This window comes from Hibiscus syriacus, unplaced genomic scaffold (assembly GCF_006381635.1).
Source record: "Hibiscus syriacus cultivar Baekdansim isolate YM2019G1 unplaced genomic scaffold, ASM638163v2 tig00111881_pilon, whole genome shotgun sequence".
In the NCBI taxonomy this organism is placed as follows: Eukaryota; Viridiplantae; Streptophyta; class Magnoliopsida; order Malvales; family Malvaceae; genus Hibiscus; species Hibiscus syriacus.
The window spans coordinates 354,031-365,614 of NW_024063209.1; the positions used below are offsets into that span (position 1 = coordinate 354,031).

The window sequence follows — 11,584 nt, forward strand, 5'->3', positions numbered from 1 at the left end:
GTGTTATTGATTTTATTATTGTTTAAATAAAATCGGTAAATAATTATTTAAAAAATTATTATTTTTACCTAAAATATTAATTTTTTAACATATCCAGTAAAAATTTTAACAATAAAACCGATATAAAAATAATAAAATCGATAGCGTTTTAAAAAATTCGGTAAAACGCCCATTAATAACAAACGGTAGCGCCTTATAATATTTCCGATCATTTTTTACCAATAATGTATATTAAAATTGTTTAGCGATGAAAAAACACGTGTTTAATACATTCTGATACGATTTGACATGATTAAATATTTTTTTTATAAAATTTAAATTTTAAATAGAACAGGTTTCTTTTAAGTTTGGTTGGATTAAATTTAAATTTAGGAGAATATGCTAGATACAACCTAAGATAATTATAAAATTATTTTTATGTATTTATATATTATAAATTGATTTTTTTATAAAAATTAACATATAAGACATTAAACTTACTATATAAATTAAATTTTAAATTTCTTGTTTTGTAACAAAAAATTAAATTTTACATTAACTTTATATTATCAACTTAAATAGATTATTAATTCATTTGATTATTTTTTTTTAAGAAAATCATAAAGTTACTGAATATTATCAACTTAAATAAATTATTAAATTTTACATTAACTTTATAAATTATCAACTTAAATAAATTAAAATCATAAAGTTACTGAATATTATTTAAGAAAACATTTTTAAAAGAATGAAGAAAAATAAATAAAACGAGTACCTTGTGTAGGTTTTAGTTAATTGCTTACAAATATAGACAGATCTTTTCAGAAACAGAACCACCACCACACATTCAAGCAATGGTATGCGGTACGGACAACATACCTGAAAATCATCAACCAGTCAACCTCGAACGGCACGATCAAAACTATCGTTTAGGTTCGCTTAAGTTCTTGCCCTCGAAGAATTCTCCAACATTCGTTCGAGGTCCTCTGCCGAATACTTGACATACTTCTGAGGATTCTTCCCATTCTCAGCTAAAGGTCTGCGGGAAAAAGAAAAAAACTCAGAAATACGATGTTCAAAACCAAAGTACAGCCATCTTAGTATCATAACTTATGCAAGTATGGAAAAATTATCATCATTTTGTGTATATGTATGTGTATATATAGTGATATGAAAGGCGAGGAGATCCATTGCCAACATGCATGCAAGCATAAATGAAAATTGACAAAACCCTACAACTACTGTTATGTGATTCCATTTGTATGAATAAGACCCCCAAATTGTTCTAAAAACAATGAAAGCCCTCGACACGATCCCCTTTTATTGTACCAAATAAGCCATTTTGATTTTTAACCAAAATAATCCTTATTTCAAATGGAAAGTTGAAGACTTTTGTTACAGTCAATGCCTGCAGGATTTCCTTTGATGATGACATAATTTGATGAAGTGGACCAACCGAGATTTACAACCAAAATATTTATTTTTGCCATGGCCCAAAGACGCGAACAAAAATTGAAAAATAAAACAATATAATTACTGGGAGGAAAACAACACTAACATTTATTTTTCTTTTTTCTCTCTTTCCTCCTAATTATCACTCTTAGGAATTGGCTGTAACAAAAATCTTCTTTTCATTTCAGATAAGATCTTATCTGGGTATAAAATCAAAGGATTAGAGCTCATTTGATAGAATGAAAACAAAGGGGCCTAAAATAAGAAGTTCAGAGGTTTTTTAATATTCTAGTCTAACATAAATCTATAATAGGTTATGAGTAATGCGAAATATGTACCCAAAGCGTTTTAGGAATGATCTATAGGCTGGCAACAACACTTCAGCACTGCAAGCCTCAGAGACTCCCTCAATTCTGTGTCAGGCACTGTCCATTGAGATTGTCTTTGATGAAGCTCCTCAAACTGCGTATTGAAAATCTTGAACCTGATCCAAATAACTTACACATCAAGATCAGAATTATAGGACAAATAACTAGATGGATTCTGATATACAATTTTTGAGGATTTAAATGAAAATCCAAACGGAGTCAACGGGCTAGTTACAATTGACCTGTCTTTCACCAATGCTCTGGATACTCCACTGCTATTGCCTCCATCACCTACTGCACTATCACCTCCGGATGAGGTCAGTCCTTGTATAGATAGCACTGAAGAATCTACAGCAGAAAAGCCATTGAGGAAAGTATGGTTAATTTTTTAAACATCAGCAAATGACTAATCTGAAAGCATCGTACAACAAGTTACTTCCAATTTGTATACAAGGCAGAACGCTGGCAATAAATGGAGAAAATTATCTCATTGGAGAAATTACCAAACATTAGCCACAAAATAGAGACCATTCATACTTCCCTAAGTAAAGATTAAATATTTTACAGTGCCCGAGGTCTCCAAGAAGGTTGCAATTAACTCCTTCAAGATAATGGCAGATTGTCAGGAGTCAAAATTATATTTACAACAGAAATCAACTACTGATCTTCTTTTATTTGTTCGCACCAATTTAGACTTTGATTTTGAATTTTCTTAATCTTGGGCCCATATAGCTGGGTTTTTCCAAGTTCGTACATGGAAAATTTGTTCCGTTCTTTCTAATTTAGTTTATATTGTATAGTTTAATTTAGTGTATATCCAAGGTTGATTTCATTATTTGAGCATTAAGATACTGAAAAGGGTTCAATTATGATTTTCATCAATGAATATCTTAGTGAGAATATCAATGAAAAAACAGTGCCAAATTTGTCCCGTTCTGCATTATGTCAATCAGGTCATGAGAAAATACCTTTTGCCAAGCATTCCTTTTGTATTGGTTTGCATGCTGCTGAACAATCCTCCTGTGTCTTTGAACCCAATCATCCCCTAACAGGTCTTGGCTTCGGACCTAAACAAAAAATTAGAAAGTATCAATACTACATGTAAAATGATCAAGCAACCTTTAATGTACAGGAATATCAGATTTACATACCTGCGCACAGATCTCACCATATATGAATATTATTCATAAGAAATAAGTTAGTCAATGCAGGCTCTCGATACTGCTTGGATTTTCCATCCAAATTTGTTTGAAGAACCTGCATAATTCTCATTGTTACAGAGCCAACTGAGATCCTGTATCATCACTAGTTTCAAATTCCTGGAAAAGTTGCTTCAATGTTGATTGGTAGCTGCAGGAATTCAACAAGACTGTCAGTTCCACAACATGAAAATATCAGTAGCCAAGGGAATCTTGCAGTAAAACTAAATAATTAAATATACAACAACCAGAGATTCTTAAAATTGGACACCTAACCGGGCAGCTATTGTAAATTGTGCAAGAATGTGCGTGTTTTTGTGTGTGTGAGTGAGAGAGAGAGAGAGAGTAATAAAACGGTAAAGTAATATGAAATTATATAATGAGGACGTGCATGAATTAGCACACCCAAAAGAGATAGAGCAATAAACTCCAAATTACAGGAAGTTGAACTTACTCGAATAAAACTTTACATAATTAATCACATAGCTGGTTAAAGAGGGACAGTTCCATCCAGAACAGAAGTTTTTGTCGCATCTTTTTCAACAGCTTCTTCAAAATCACCAAAGGTCTCCTGAGCTGTCTGAGCAAGTCTCTTTGTTAAACCCGATGCAGATTCTCTAATCTCAGTGCAAGCTTTACCTTTGAAAATGGCTTCAATCTGCAAAAGAAATCATCTGTTAAGTTAATGAAAAGTATCTAGCACTATTTGAGTATGCCCCCCCTTTACAGCATGAAAGTGATTGCTATACATTAAACTTGATTATCATTATGCCGCTAGATTGTCAACCAGGTGAAAGACCGGAAGAACTTGAATATATCATAGATTTTAAAAAGTTCACCTAGTATCGCTGCAAACCTTGAATGTTCAATCCATGATTTATGAAATTTTGAAGAGATTATTCCATAGTTATGAAACAAAATACTTTAAACCTTAATATCTAATTCCAAAAGAACAAAATAAAAAAATATGACTTGAAAGGTATGCATTTGGTACAAGATGTTTAAAAATTCTAACATCAGTAAAAATGCAATATTAATAGATTAACGTTAATCTGGACATTAGTTTCACTTTAATTAACTTTTTTTATGGTAATATTCACTTTAATTGACTTTAACTAGAAGTAATGGTCTCCATATACTAAACTAAGTTTGTAATACAAGTAAAAGCGAAAAATTGATAAAGAAATATGAGTTCTAATAGAAAGCTTTAGTCTTACAGTGAAACCATTAGTTGCTGTAATTTCATAAAGAAAATGAGTATTAGCAGCAACAAAAGAGAAATAAAGAAGAAAAATGAAACAAAGTGCAACCTTCTTCTTCTTCTTTTTTTACAACTATTCTATTCAGTGGAATACTATAGGGTGCATGTTTGGCCAAGACATTATAAAATATTAAATTGTTCCATTTGACCCACATATTGATAGTAATTTAGCCATATGGAAATCCTAGAAAATTTCAGATCTGCCAAAACTAAGTGGAACTGCATAAAATGGGCATATTTATTCTATCCATTCCCTAAGAACCATTTTCTCAATGCAATGACCTCAAGAATTTTGTAATATTAACATACCTCAGAGTGAAGCTCTCTCATTATCTCATACATGACTAGAAGTACAAATAACTTTCTGGTGATCTCTTGCTTCTCGCGATTGCCTCGCCAAAACTGAGTAGAACAAAACTACTAGCAGTAACTTCAGCAAAACATTGATCACTAAGAGAATCAAAACCTTCAAACATTTGATCACAAACTTTTCGTTCTCCAGCAAATAGTATTTGACCTGTTCAAACATGATGTCATTTGGAAGAGCACGTTAATTGAGTTTTCTCCATATTCCAGAATGTTACTTACAGCAATACGCATAAAGTGAATCCAATTTCCAATCTTTGCCTCCAAAACCTCCCATTGCATCTTCTGGACATCATCTTTGCTAAGTTTTTCAACTCCCAATTTATGGAGACTTTCTTCCAGGACCAAAGAACGAGTTTCTCTGAGAAAAACAAAAATGTAAGATCAGTTCCGGTAAAATAATAATGAAACTACACATTCTATTATAGATATGAATTACCCATCTAAGGAAACTAACAGTATATGTCTACCGTAGGAAACACCTCTAAACAATCACAATGAACAGTATGTGCGTGTGTGTTTCTCACATGGAAGAACAAGATACAGTTTAACATTTTATTGATTTGGAAGGAGAGTAGGGAGTCACTTTTTAACTTATCTATGTTAGCTCCCTAATGTTGCCAACATGACTTTTCTTCCCCAGACCATTGCCCAGCCTATTGCTCACCACTTCTATTTAACTAGAACTCCAAGAAAATGCTTATCAATGAAATGACAACCATATCATAATTTTAATTGTTCAAAAATATTATATGGCTTGAGTTCTAAACAATCAAACGAGTAAGAGAATATAAGCATAGATAACTAAAAAAAGTGAAAATCGTACTTATAAATTCTGAGTAACTGCTGCTGGTGACCAGCTCGAACCATTTGCTTGGCCAGATCATGCAGCAATGGCATAATTCGAGGAGGTATTAGAGTGGAGGAGTATACACAGCAGTTCCAAGTCAATGTTTTGATGCTCAGAATGCTATGGGATGTAGCCCTGCCAACAGCATCTCCTTGATTACCAGGTGATCCTGATGATGAACGTAGCATATTTGGAAGGCCATCAAACAGATGATCAGGCTCAATAGGTTTGATGGAATTCGATTACAAGGCCAAAGAAATTAATGGAAGGAATAAACATAATGAAAATTGCAAGATAAGTGAACTACAAAAACTGGATCCTTAAAAATTGAAACATCTTATCCTAAAGATGATTGAGAAAACACCAAAAGTAGGTTATAATTAAACTCACTGAAAAGAGTAAACTAAAAATAAAGAAATTTTAGTATTTCCCAGTTAATGCTTGGATTTATTACTGGACTAAAATGCAGGGAGAATCAGCACCAATGTATGATTTACCTAGCAGTATTAACATTACTGAATCACAATTTACCAATTAGACAATGGGATCTCAACCTTATAGTTTTAAGTTTTAAACCATAATTTGAATCATATTAACAAATAAGACCATGGCTGTTTTTCTATGTACATTCTGATAAATGAGACCTGACAGAAACGAAGCTCAAACACATACATACCCACACTCGCACAAACACATATGCTAGAAACATTGAGAAAGCCAACTCAAAACATCAATGCAATTGCTCAGTCAATGAATAATAAAACAAAATATTGACAGGGAAATATCAGTTGTAGGAAGGAAGATCAAATATGCAGTGGCACCCCCAAGACTTGGATTATAGGCACAAATGTAAAATATCATCCGATGACAGAAATTTCAATCAAGCCAAGAAGACACCATCTCATCAAGGAGCCAATATCTTTTAAAGACAAACCCGATAAATAAGAAAAACATAAGGTCAGAAGCAGATTATAAGTAGGAAATACAAACCTATAAGAATTCATCGCTGCTTAAACTCATCCTCTAGTTTTGAAATAGCTTTAGCAAGTAAAGTGTTAGCCTGGTTAAGCACCCCATCGCTATTCCTAAAGTTCTTGTTGGTGCTAAAAAAACCGAATGTTGCTTCTTAGCTGATCAATTGCTCCCAGATAACCTTCTAGATCCTCTTGCGGACCCTTATGTATTTAGCCTCCCCTTACCGAAATTCAATGATCAATAATAAGAATACCTAGACTTCCATAATTCAAGGATTAGGTTTGAACACAAATTAACATACACCTAATCAACAGATCTACATCTGCCTTTGTTCTTTTCAGTGATACAAATGCTAATAAAGCACGAACCTGACGAGAGATATCAAATTGCGCCAAAATGACTTCGGCAGACTTCAAAGACTTGTCTATATTCTCATGAGCTTTCCTTATAGCATGAGTTCTAATCTACAGAACCGGAAAAAGCAAGAAAAGCAAAGGAAAATAAATTGATTCATCCGCTTAGTTTAGAGGCGAGATCTATAGAAAGCAAAAGGAGACCTGAGTAGTCGCATGGCGGTTTCGAGGGCGGAGAGGCGCTGTCGAAGGAGCCGAGAATGGTGACAACGTTGTCCGTGATTGTTTGGCTCTTTTGAAGAGCTCTCTCATCATTGCTGCTCTATCGCTTAGGGAATCCATCCTGCAACCGCGATTCCCATCTTCGATTTGGCTTCTCTTTTGCTTTCTGTTTTCTGAGCATAAGTTTCTGTATTCTGAATTTGCTGAGGAAAACGGTTGAGGATTTCTCCGTTCCTTTCTTCCGTTTCGCCTTGTCTTTGTTGTTGGCCTGTCCCGGGTCGGTTCAACAGTGACCCGGAAGTAATCGTCCAAAAATGGGGATCAAGTAAGCTAATTGTCAAATTCAGTCCAAGACCACAAGGATTAGAAATGGTCCAACGGCCAAAATGTGTCTTGTGGAGTCTAAATTATTATTATTATTTAATTTATTTAATTTTTTTTTATTTTACTTCACCTTGCTTTGTAATTTTATATTTAGCTTAAGGTGGATTTATTCTAGATTATGAATTGCGAGATAATTGTTATGAAATTTTGGATAATATGGTGACGAAGTTAAGGAAATTTGGATAATTATTCAAACTTTATTCATAATAGTAATTTAATATTGTAGAATGATATATAGCGTAGTAAAGATTAACATTTGATTTCCTTGTTCAAACAAATAAATTAACTTTTTTTCTCATTTTTTGTTATAACTTTTTTTCTCAGTTTAAGGATTATATTGGTGTAAAAGAAAAAAAATCACGGATTATACTAGTTTTTTCTAAAAGTTTGAATATCTAAATACTATCATACATTAATATATGAATATATTTTTTATTTATACATCTAAATATAAATATACATTTATAAATATATTTTTATTCGTTGTGTCTGTGCCTTGAACTCTTTCTTCAAGCCTATATTACCTTAAATTGAAGTATTTTAGAATTTAATTGAAGTATTTTAGAATTTAGGGTTTAGAATAAAATTGAATTACTTTGGAAATTGGGGTTTAGAATGAAATTGATGACTGTTTTGCAAGTTTTAAAAGTTGGGGGACCGAAATTCAAGTGACTGAAAAGTTCAATGACCGTTTATATAATTGATCCTAATTTTCTAACTGTGGTTTAAGTTGGGGGACCATATTGCAAACGGAATAAATGTTGGGGGACTGTATTGCAAGTTTTAAATGTTGGGGGACCTAAATGCAAGTTTTAGAAATGTTCAGTGACCATTACTATACTTTACCCTTATTATTATTATTTAATTTATTTAAATTTTTTTTATTTTACTTTCACCTTGTCTTTGTAATTTTATATTTAGCTTAAGGTGGATTTATTCTAGATTATGAATTGCGAGATAATTGTTATGAAATTTTGGATAATATGGTGACGAAGTTAAGGAAATTTGGATAATTATTCAAACTTTATTCATAATAGTATATTTAATATTGTAGAATGATATATAAGCGTAGTAAAGATTAACATTTGATTTCCTTGTTCAAACAAATAAATTAACTTTTTTTCTCATTTTTTGTTATAACTTTTTTCTCAGTTTAAGGATTATATTGAGTGTAAAAGAAAAAAAATCACGGATTATACTATTTTTTTCTAAAAGTTTGAATATCTAAAATACTACTAAATTTATTTTTTTTATTTTAATGACATTTTTGTGTGCTCTTGCTTGTAACAATATATATATATATATATATATATATATATATATATTTTAAAATTTAATTGATATTCAATATGCATTAACGTTACATTTTTATTATAAATTAGAACAATTTGGGTGTCATGAAATTTCGAATCTACTTTATTATTTTATATTTGCATAATTTGTATGTAGGTTTATGTAATGAAATTATTTTTGGTATTAAATATCGATATCTGATTTATTAATTGACTACTATAGAGGCAAGAGTGACCTTCCCAACTATGTTTATTCCATTCGTAAATGTGACATTTGATCACTGACATTGCTTAAGTGGTTTAATACTCATTTCACTAGACTAACTAATTGTTGGTCATGTAATGAAATTTTTAATAATTTATTTTCATTTAATTATTTAAAAACTATTTAGTCATATCTATTTTAAAAGATTAGATGCGAAGTACATTTTTATTATGTTTATTTTGAATTTAAATTTTTATTTATATTACAAAAATTTTTTAATTTTTTAAATTGTGAATAAAAATTATTTTTTAAAAAACATAATATTTTTTATAAAAAAACGGACTGATAAAAAGTAGGATAAATTACATAAATGGTCACTAATATTGAGTAAGTTTTTAATTTTTCTATTGAAATTTTAAAAGTAAACAAATTGGTCATTGATATTATCGATTTGTAACAAAATAATCACTAACGTTATCGATTTGTAACAAAATGGTCATTCCACCGTAATCTTTGTTAAACTGATGATGTGACAACATTAATAAAAATGTTAATATATTCTTACCACTTAAACTATTGCTAAATCATCAAATAAATCTTTAAATAATAGTTTTAAATCTAATTTACCTCAAAAAAATTATAATTTAAAAATAGTACAACACCGTTTTGTTGTTTCCATCGACGTCCGGGAAGATCAACAAAGGGCACAGTATGAACGTCAATTCCATTATTGTTTCGCTTTGACCATCACCATGTTTCTATGGGCCCATTTCGTGATCACATTGATGGTGTCGTATTTGAGTTACGAGAGTTCTGTTGATTCCGGTAGCAGACATTTCAATGCTTCGAGGGGTGGTATATAGAGTTGCGTTGGGTTGTCCAAGGAGCTGTCAATGTGGAAATTGGTGCAGACCAAGCCATAAAGGACCAAGGTCGTCTCAGGTACAAACCAACAAGGACTGCATTCACGATTTACCTGATTATGTTTTTTCAATTTGCAGGAGCAGCCTGCTTTTGACAATAAGCAATTCGTAACCTTCTTGAAAAGGTACATCAAATATTTTACACCCGAATTAGAGCCAGAGAAGCGAGAAGCACAACCGAATATTTGCCATCCAACTCTCATCCATGTTCTCGGATGTCATCATCTGAGTATTTTTACTCAATTTAGAATCAAATTAGCGTTTTTTCTTTACTATTTGAATATATTTGTACTTACAGTCTCGTGGGTGAAAACATGCATGATGATGGTAGCTTAGTGTCTGCGAATGACAGACGACGCCATCGATCCAACTTTCCTCTACTTTGCCTATGGCTAGAAGGAAGTAGAGTGTTGACGGGAGTGTTTCACCCGATATTGAATTGTCATTGCCATTGCTGATTGGCGGTGTAATTAGATCAGTTGCATCACAGCCAAGAGCTAGCATGTCGGCCTCCACACAAACAGTGATAGAATATCGAAAGAACTACCTAGAAAATATTGAAAACAACACCTCAATATCAATCCATATATTAACAGTAGAATGATGTGTTTATACAAAAAAAATAATCGTTTTAACATAACTGATTGTACAATAGAATAACTAACACAGCTGTTATATATCTATATACTTCCTATTCTTACTTTTAGAACTCTTAATAACATGAAGCAATTTAAAGATCTTTGTCCTGCTAATGTAAAATATCACAGGTACTTTATACTCTTCTATTTGCTGATACAAGTTTCCACTGCTGGTATTTGAGTCTTTGACATCTTAGCTTATCAGCAGAAGTTACTTTGAGTTGTTGTCGAAGCCTAATAAAAAAAGTTACAGACAACGGTTTGATTAATACATCTGCTATCTGGTCTATAGTCTATGCATAGTTTATCTGGAATGACCCATTCACTACTTTCTCTCTTACAAAGCTTAAATCAAGTTCAACATGTTTGAGCACGATGAACATGATTAGCTGATTGTTCTATAGCACTTATGTTATCACATCAGATAATCGGTGTTGCAGTAAGATGTATTTTCAGCCCTGTTAGCAATGATTTGACCCATATAGCTTCACACATAGCATTGTTTATTCCTCTAAAATCGGCTTCAGCAGAGGAACCAGATACTACCTCTTGTTTCTTAGAACACCAAGCAACAGATTTCACCAAGAAAGATACAATATCCTGCTGCCGATCTTCTGTCTTCCGAGTTTGTACCCCAATTTGAATCAGAAAACCAATTAACGTTGTTAGTGTTATTGGTTGCATGAAGAACAATCCATGTTCTACAGTCCCTTTGAGACATCTAATTATCCTTCTCATAGCTTCAAACGTTTATCCGAAGGAGATTGCATAATTGACTAATTTTGTTGACTGCAAATTATATATCGGGACGAGTGATACATATATGAAGAATTCCTAAGATCTGTCGATAAAGAGTAGCATCTTGACACAGATCTCCATCATTTGAAGAAAGGTGAGGCGTAGAACCAGTGGAGTAGGTGCTGCTGCATCAACCATCTTTGATTTTTCTAGAAGCTCTATATTGTGTTTCTTTTGACTTAGAATCATACCTTGTTCCACGTGGTGAACTGACATTCCAAGGAAAAATAATAATTTGCCCAGATCATCCAACGATAAAACTGAGTTGACCTCCTTAATAACGGTATCTTTTTCATCCATATTATCACCAGAAACAGCT

At 32.2% G+C, this 11,584-nt stretch overlaps 1 pseudogene; it reads right to left on the reverse strand.

The window, feature by feature from the left end:
• Positions 1-761: 761 nt before the first annotated feature.
• Positions 762-7,307, reverse strand: LOC120172816 (annotated as a pseudogene).
• Between the last annotated feature and the right edge of the window lie 4,277 nt (positions 7,308-11,584).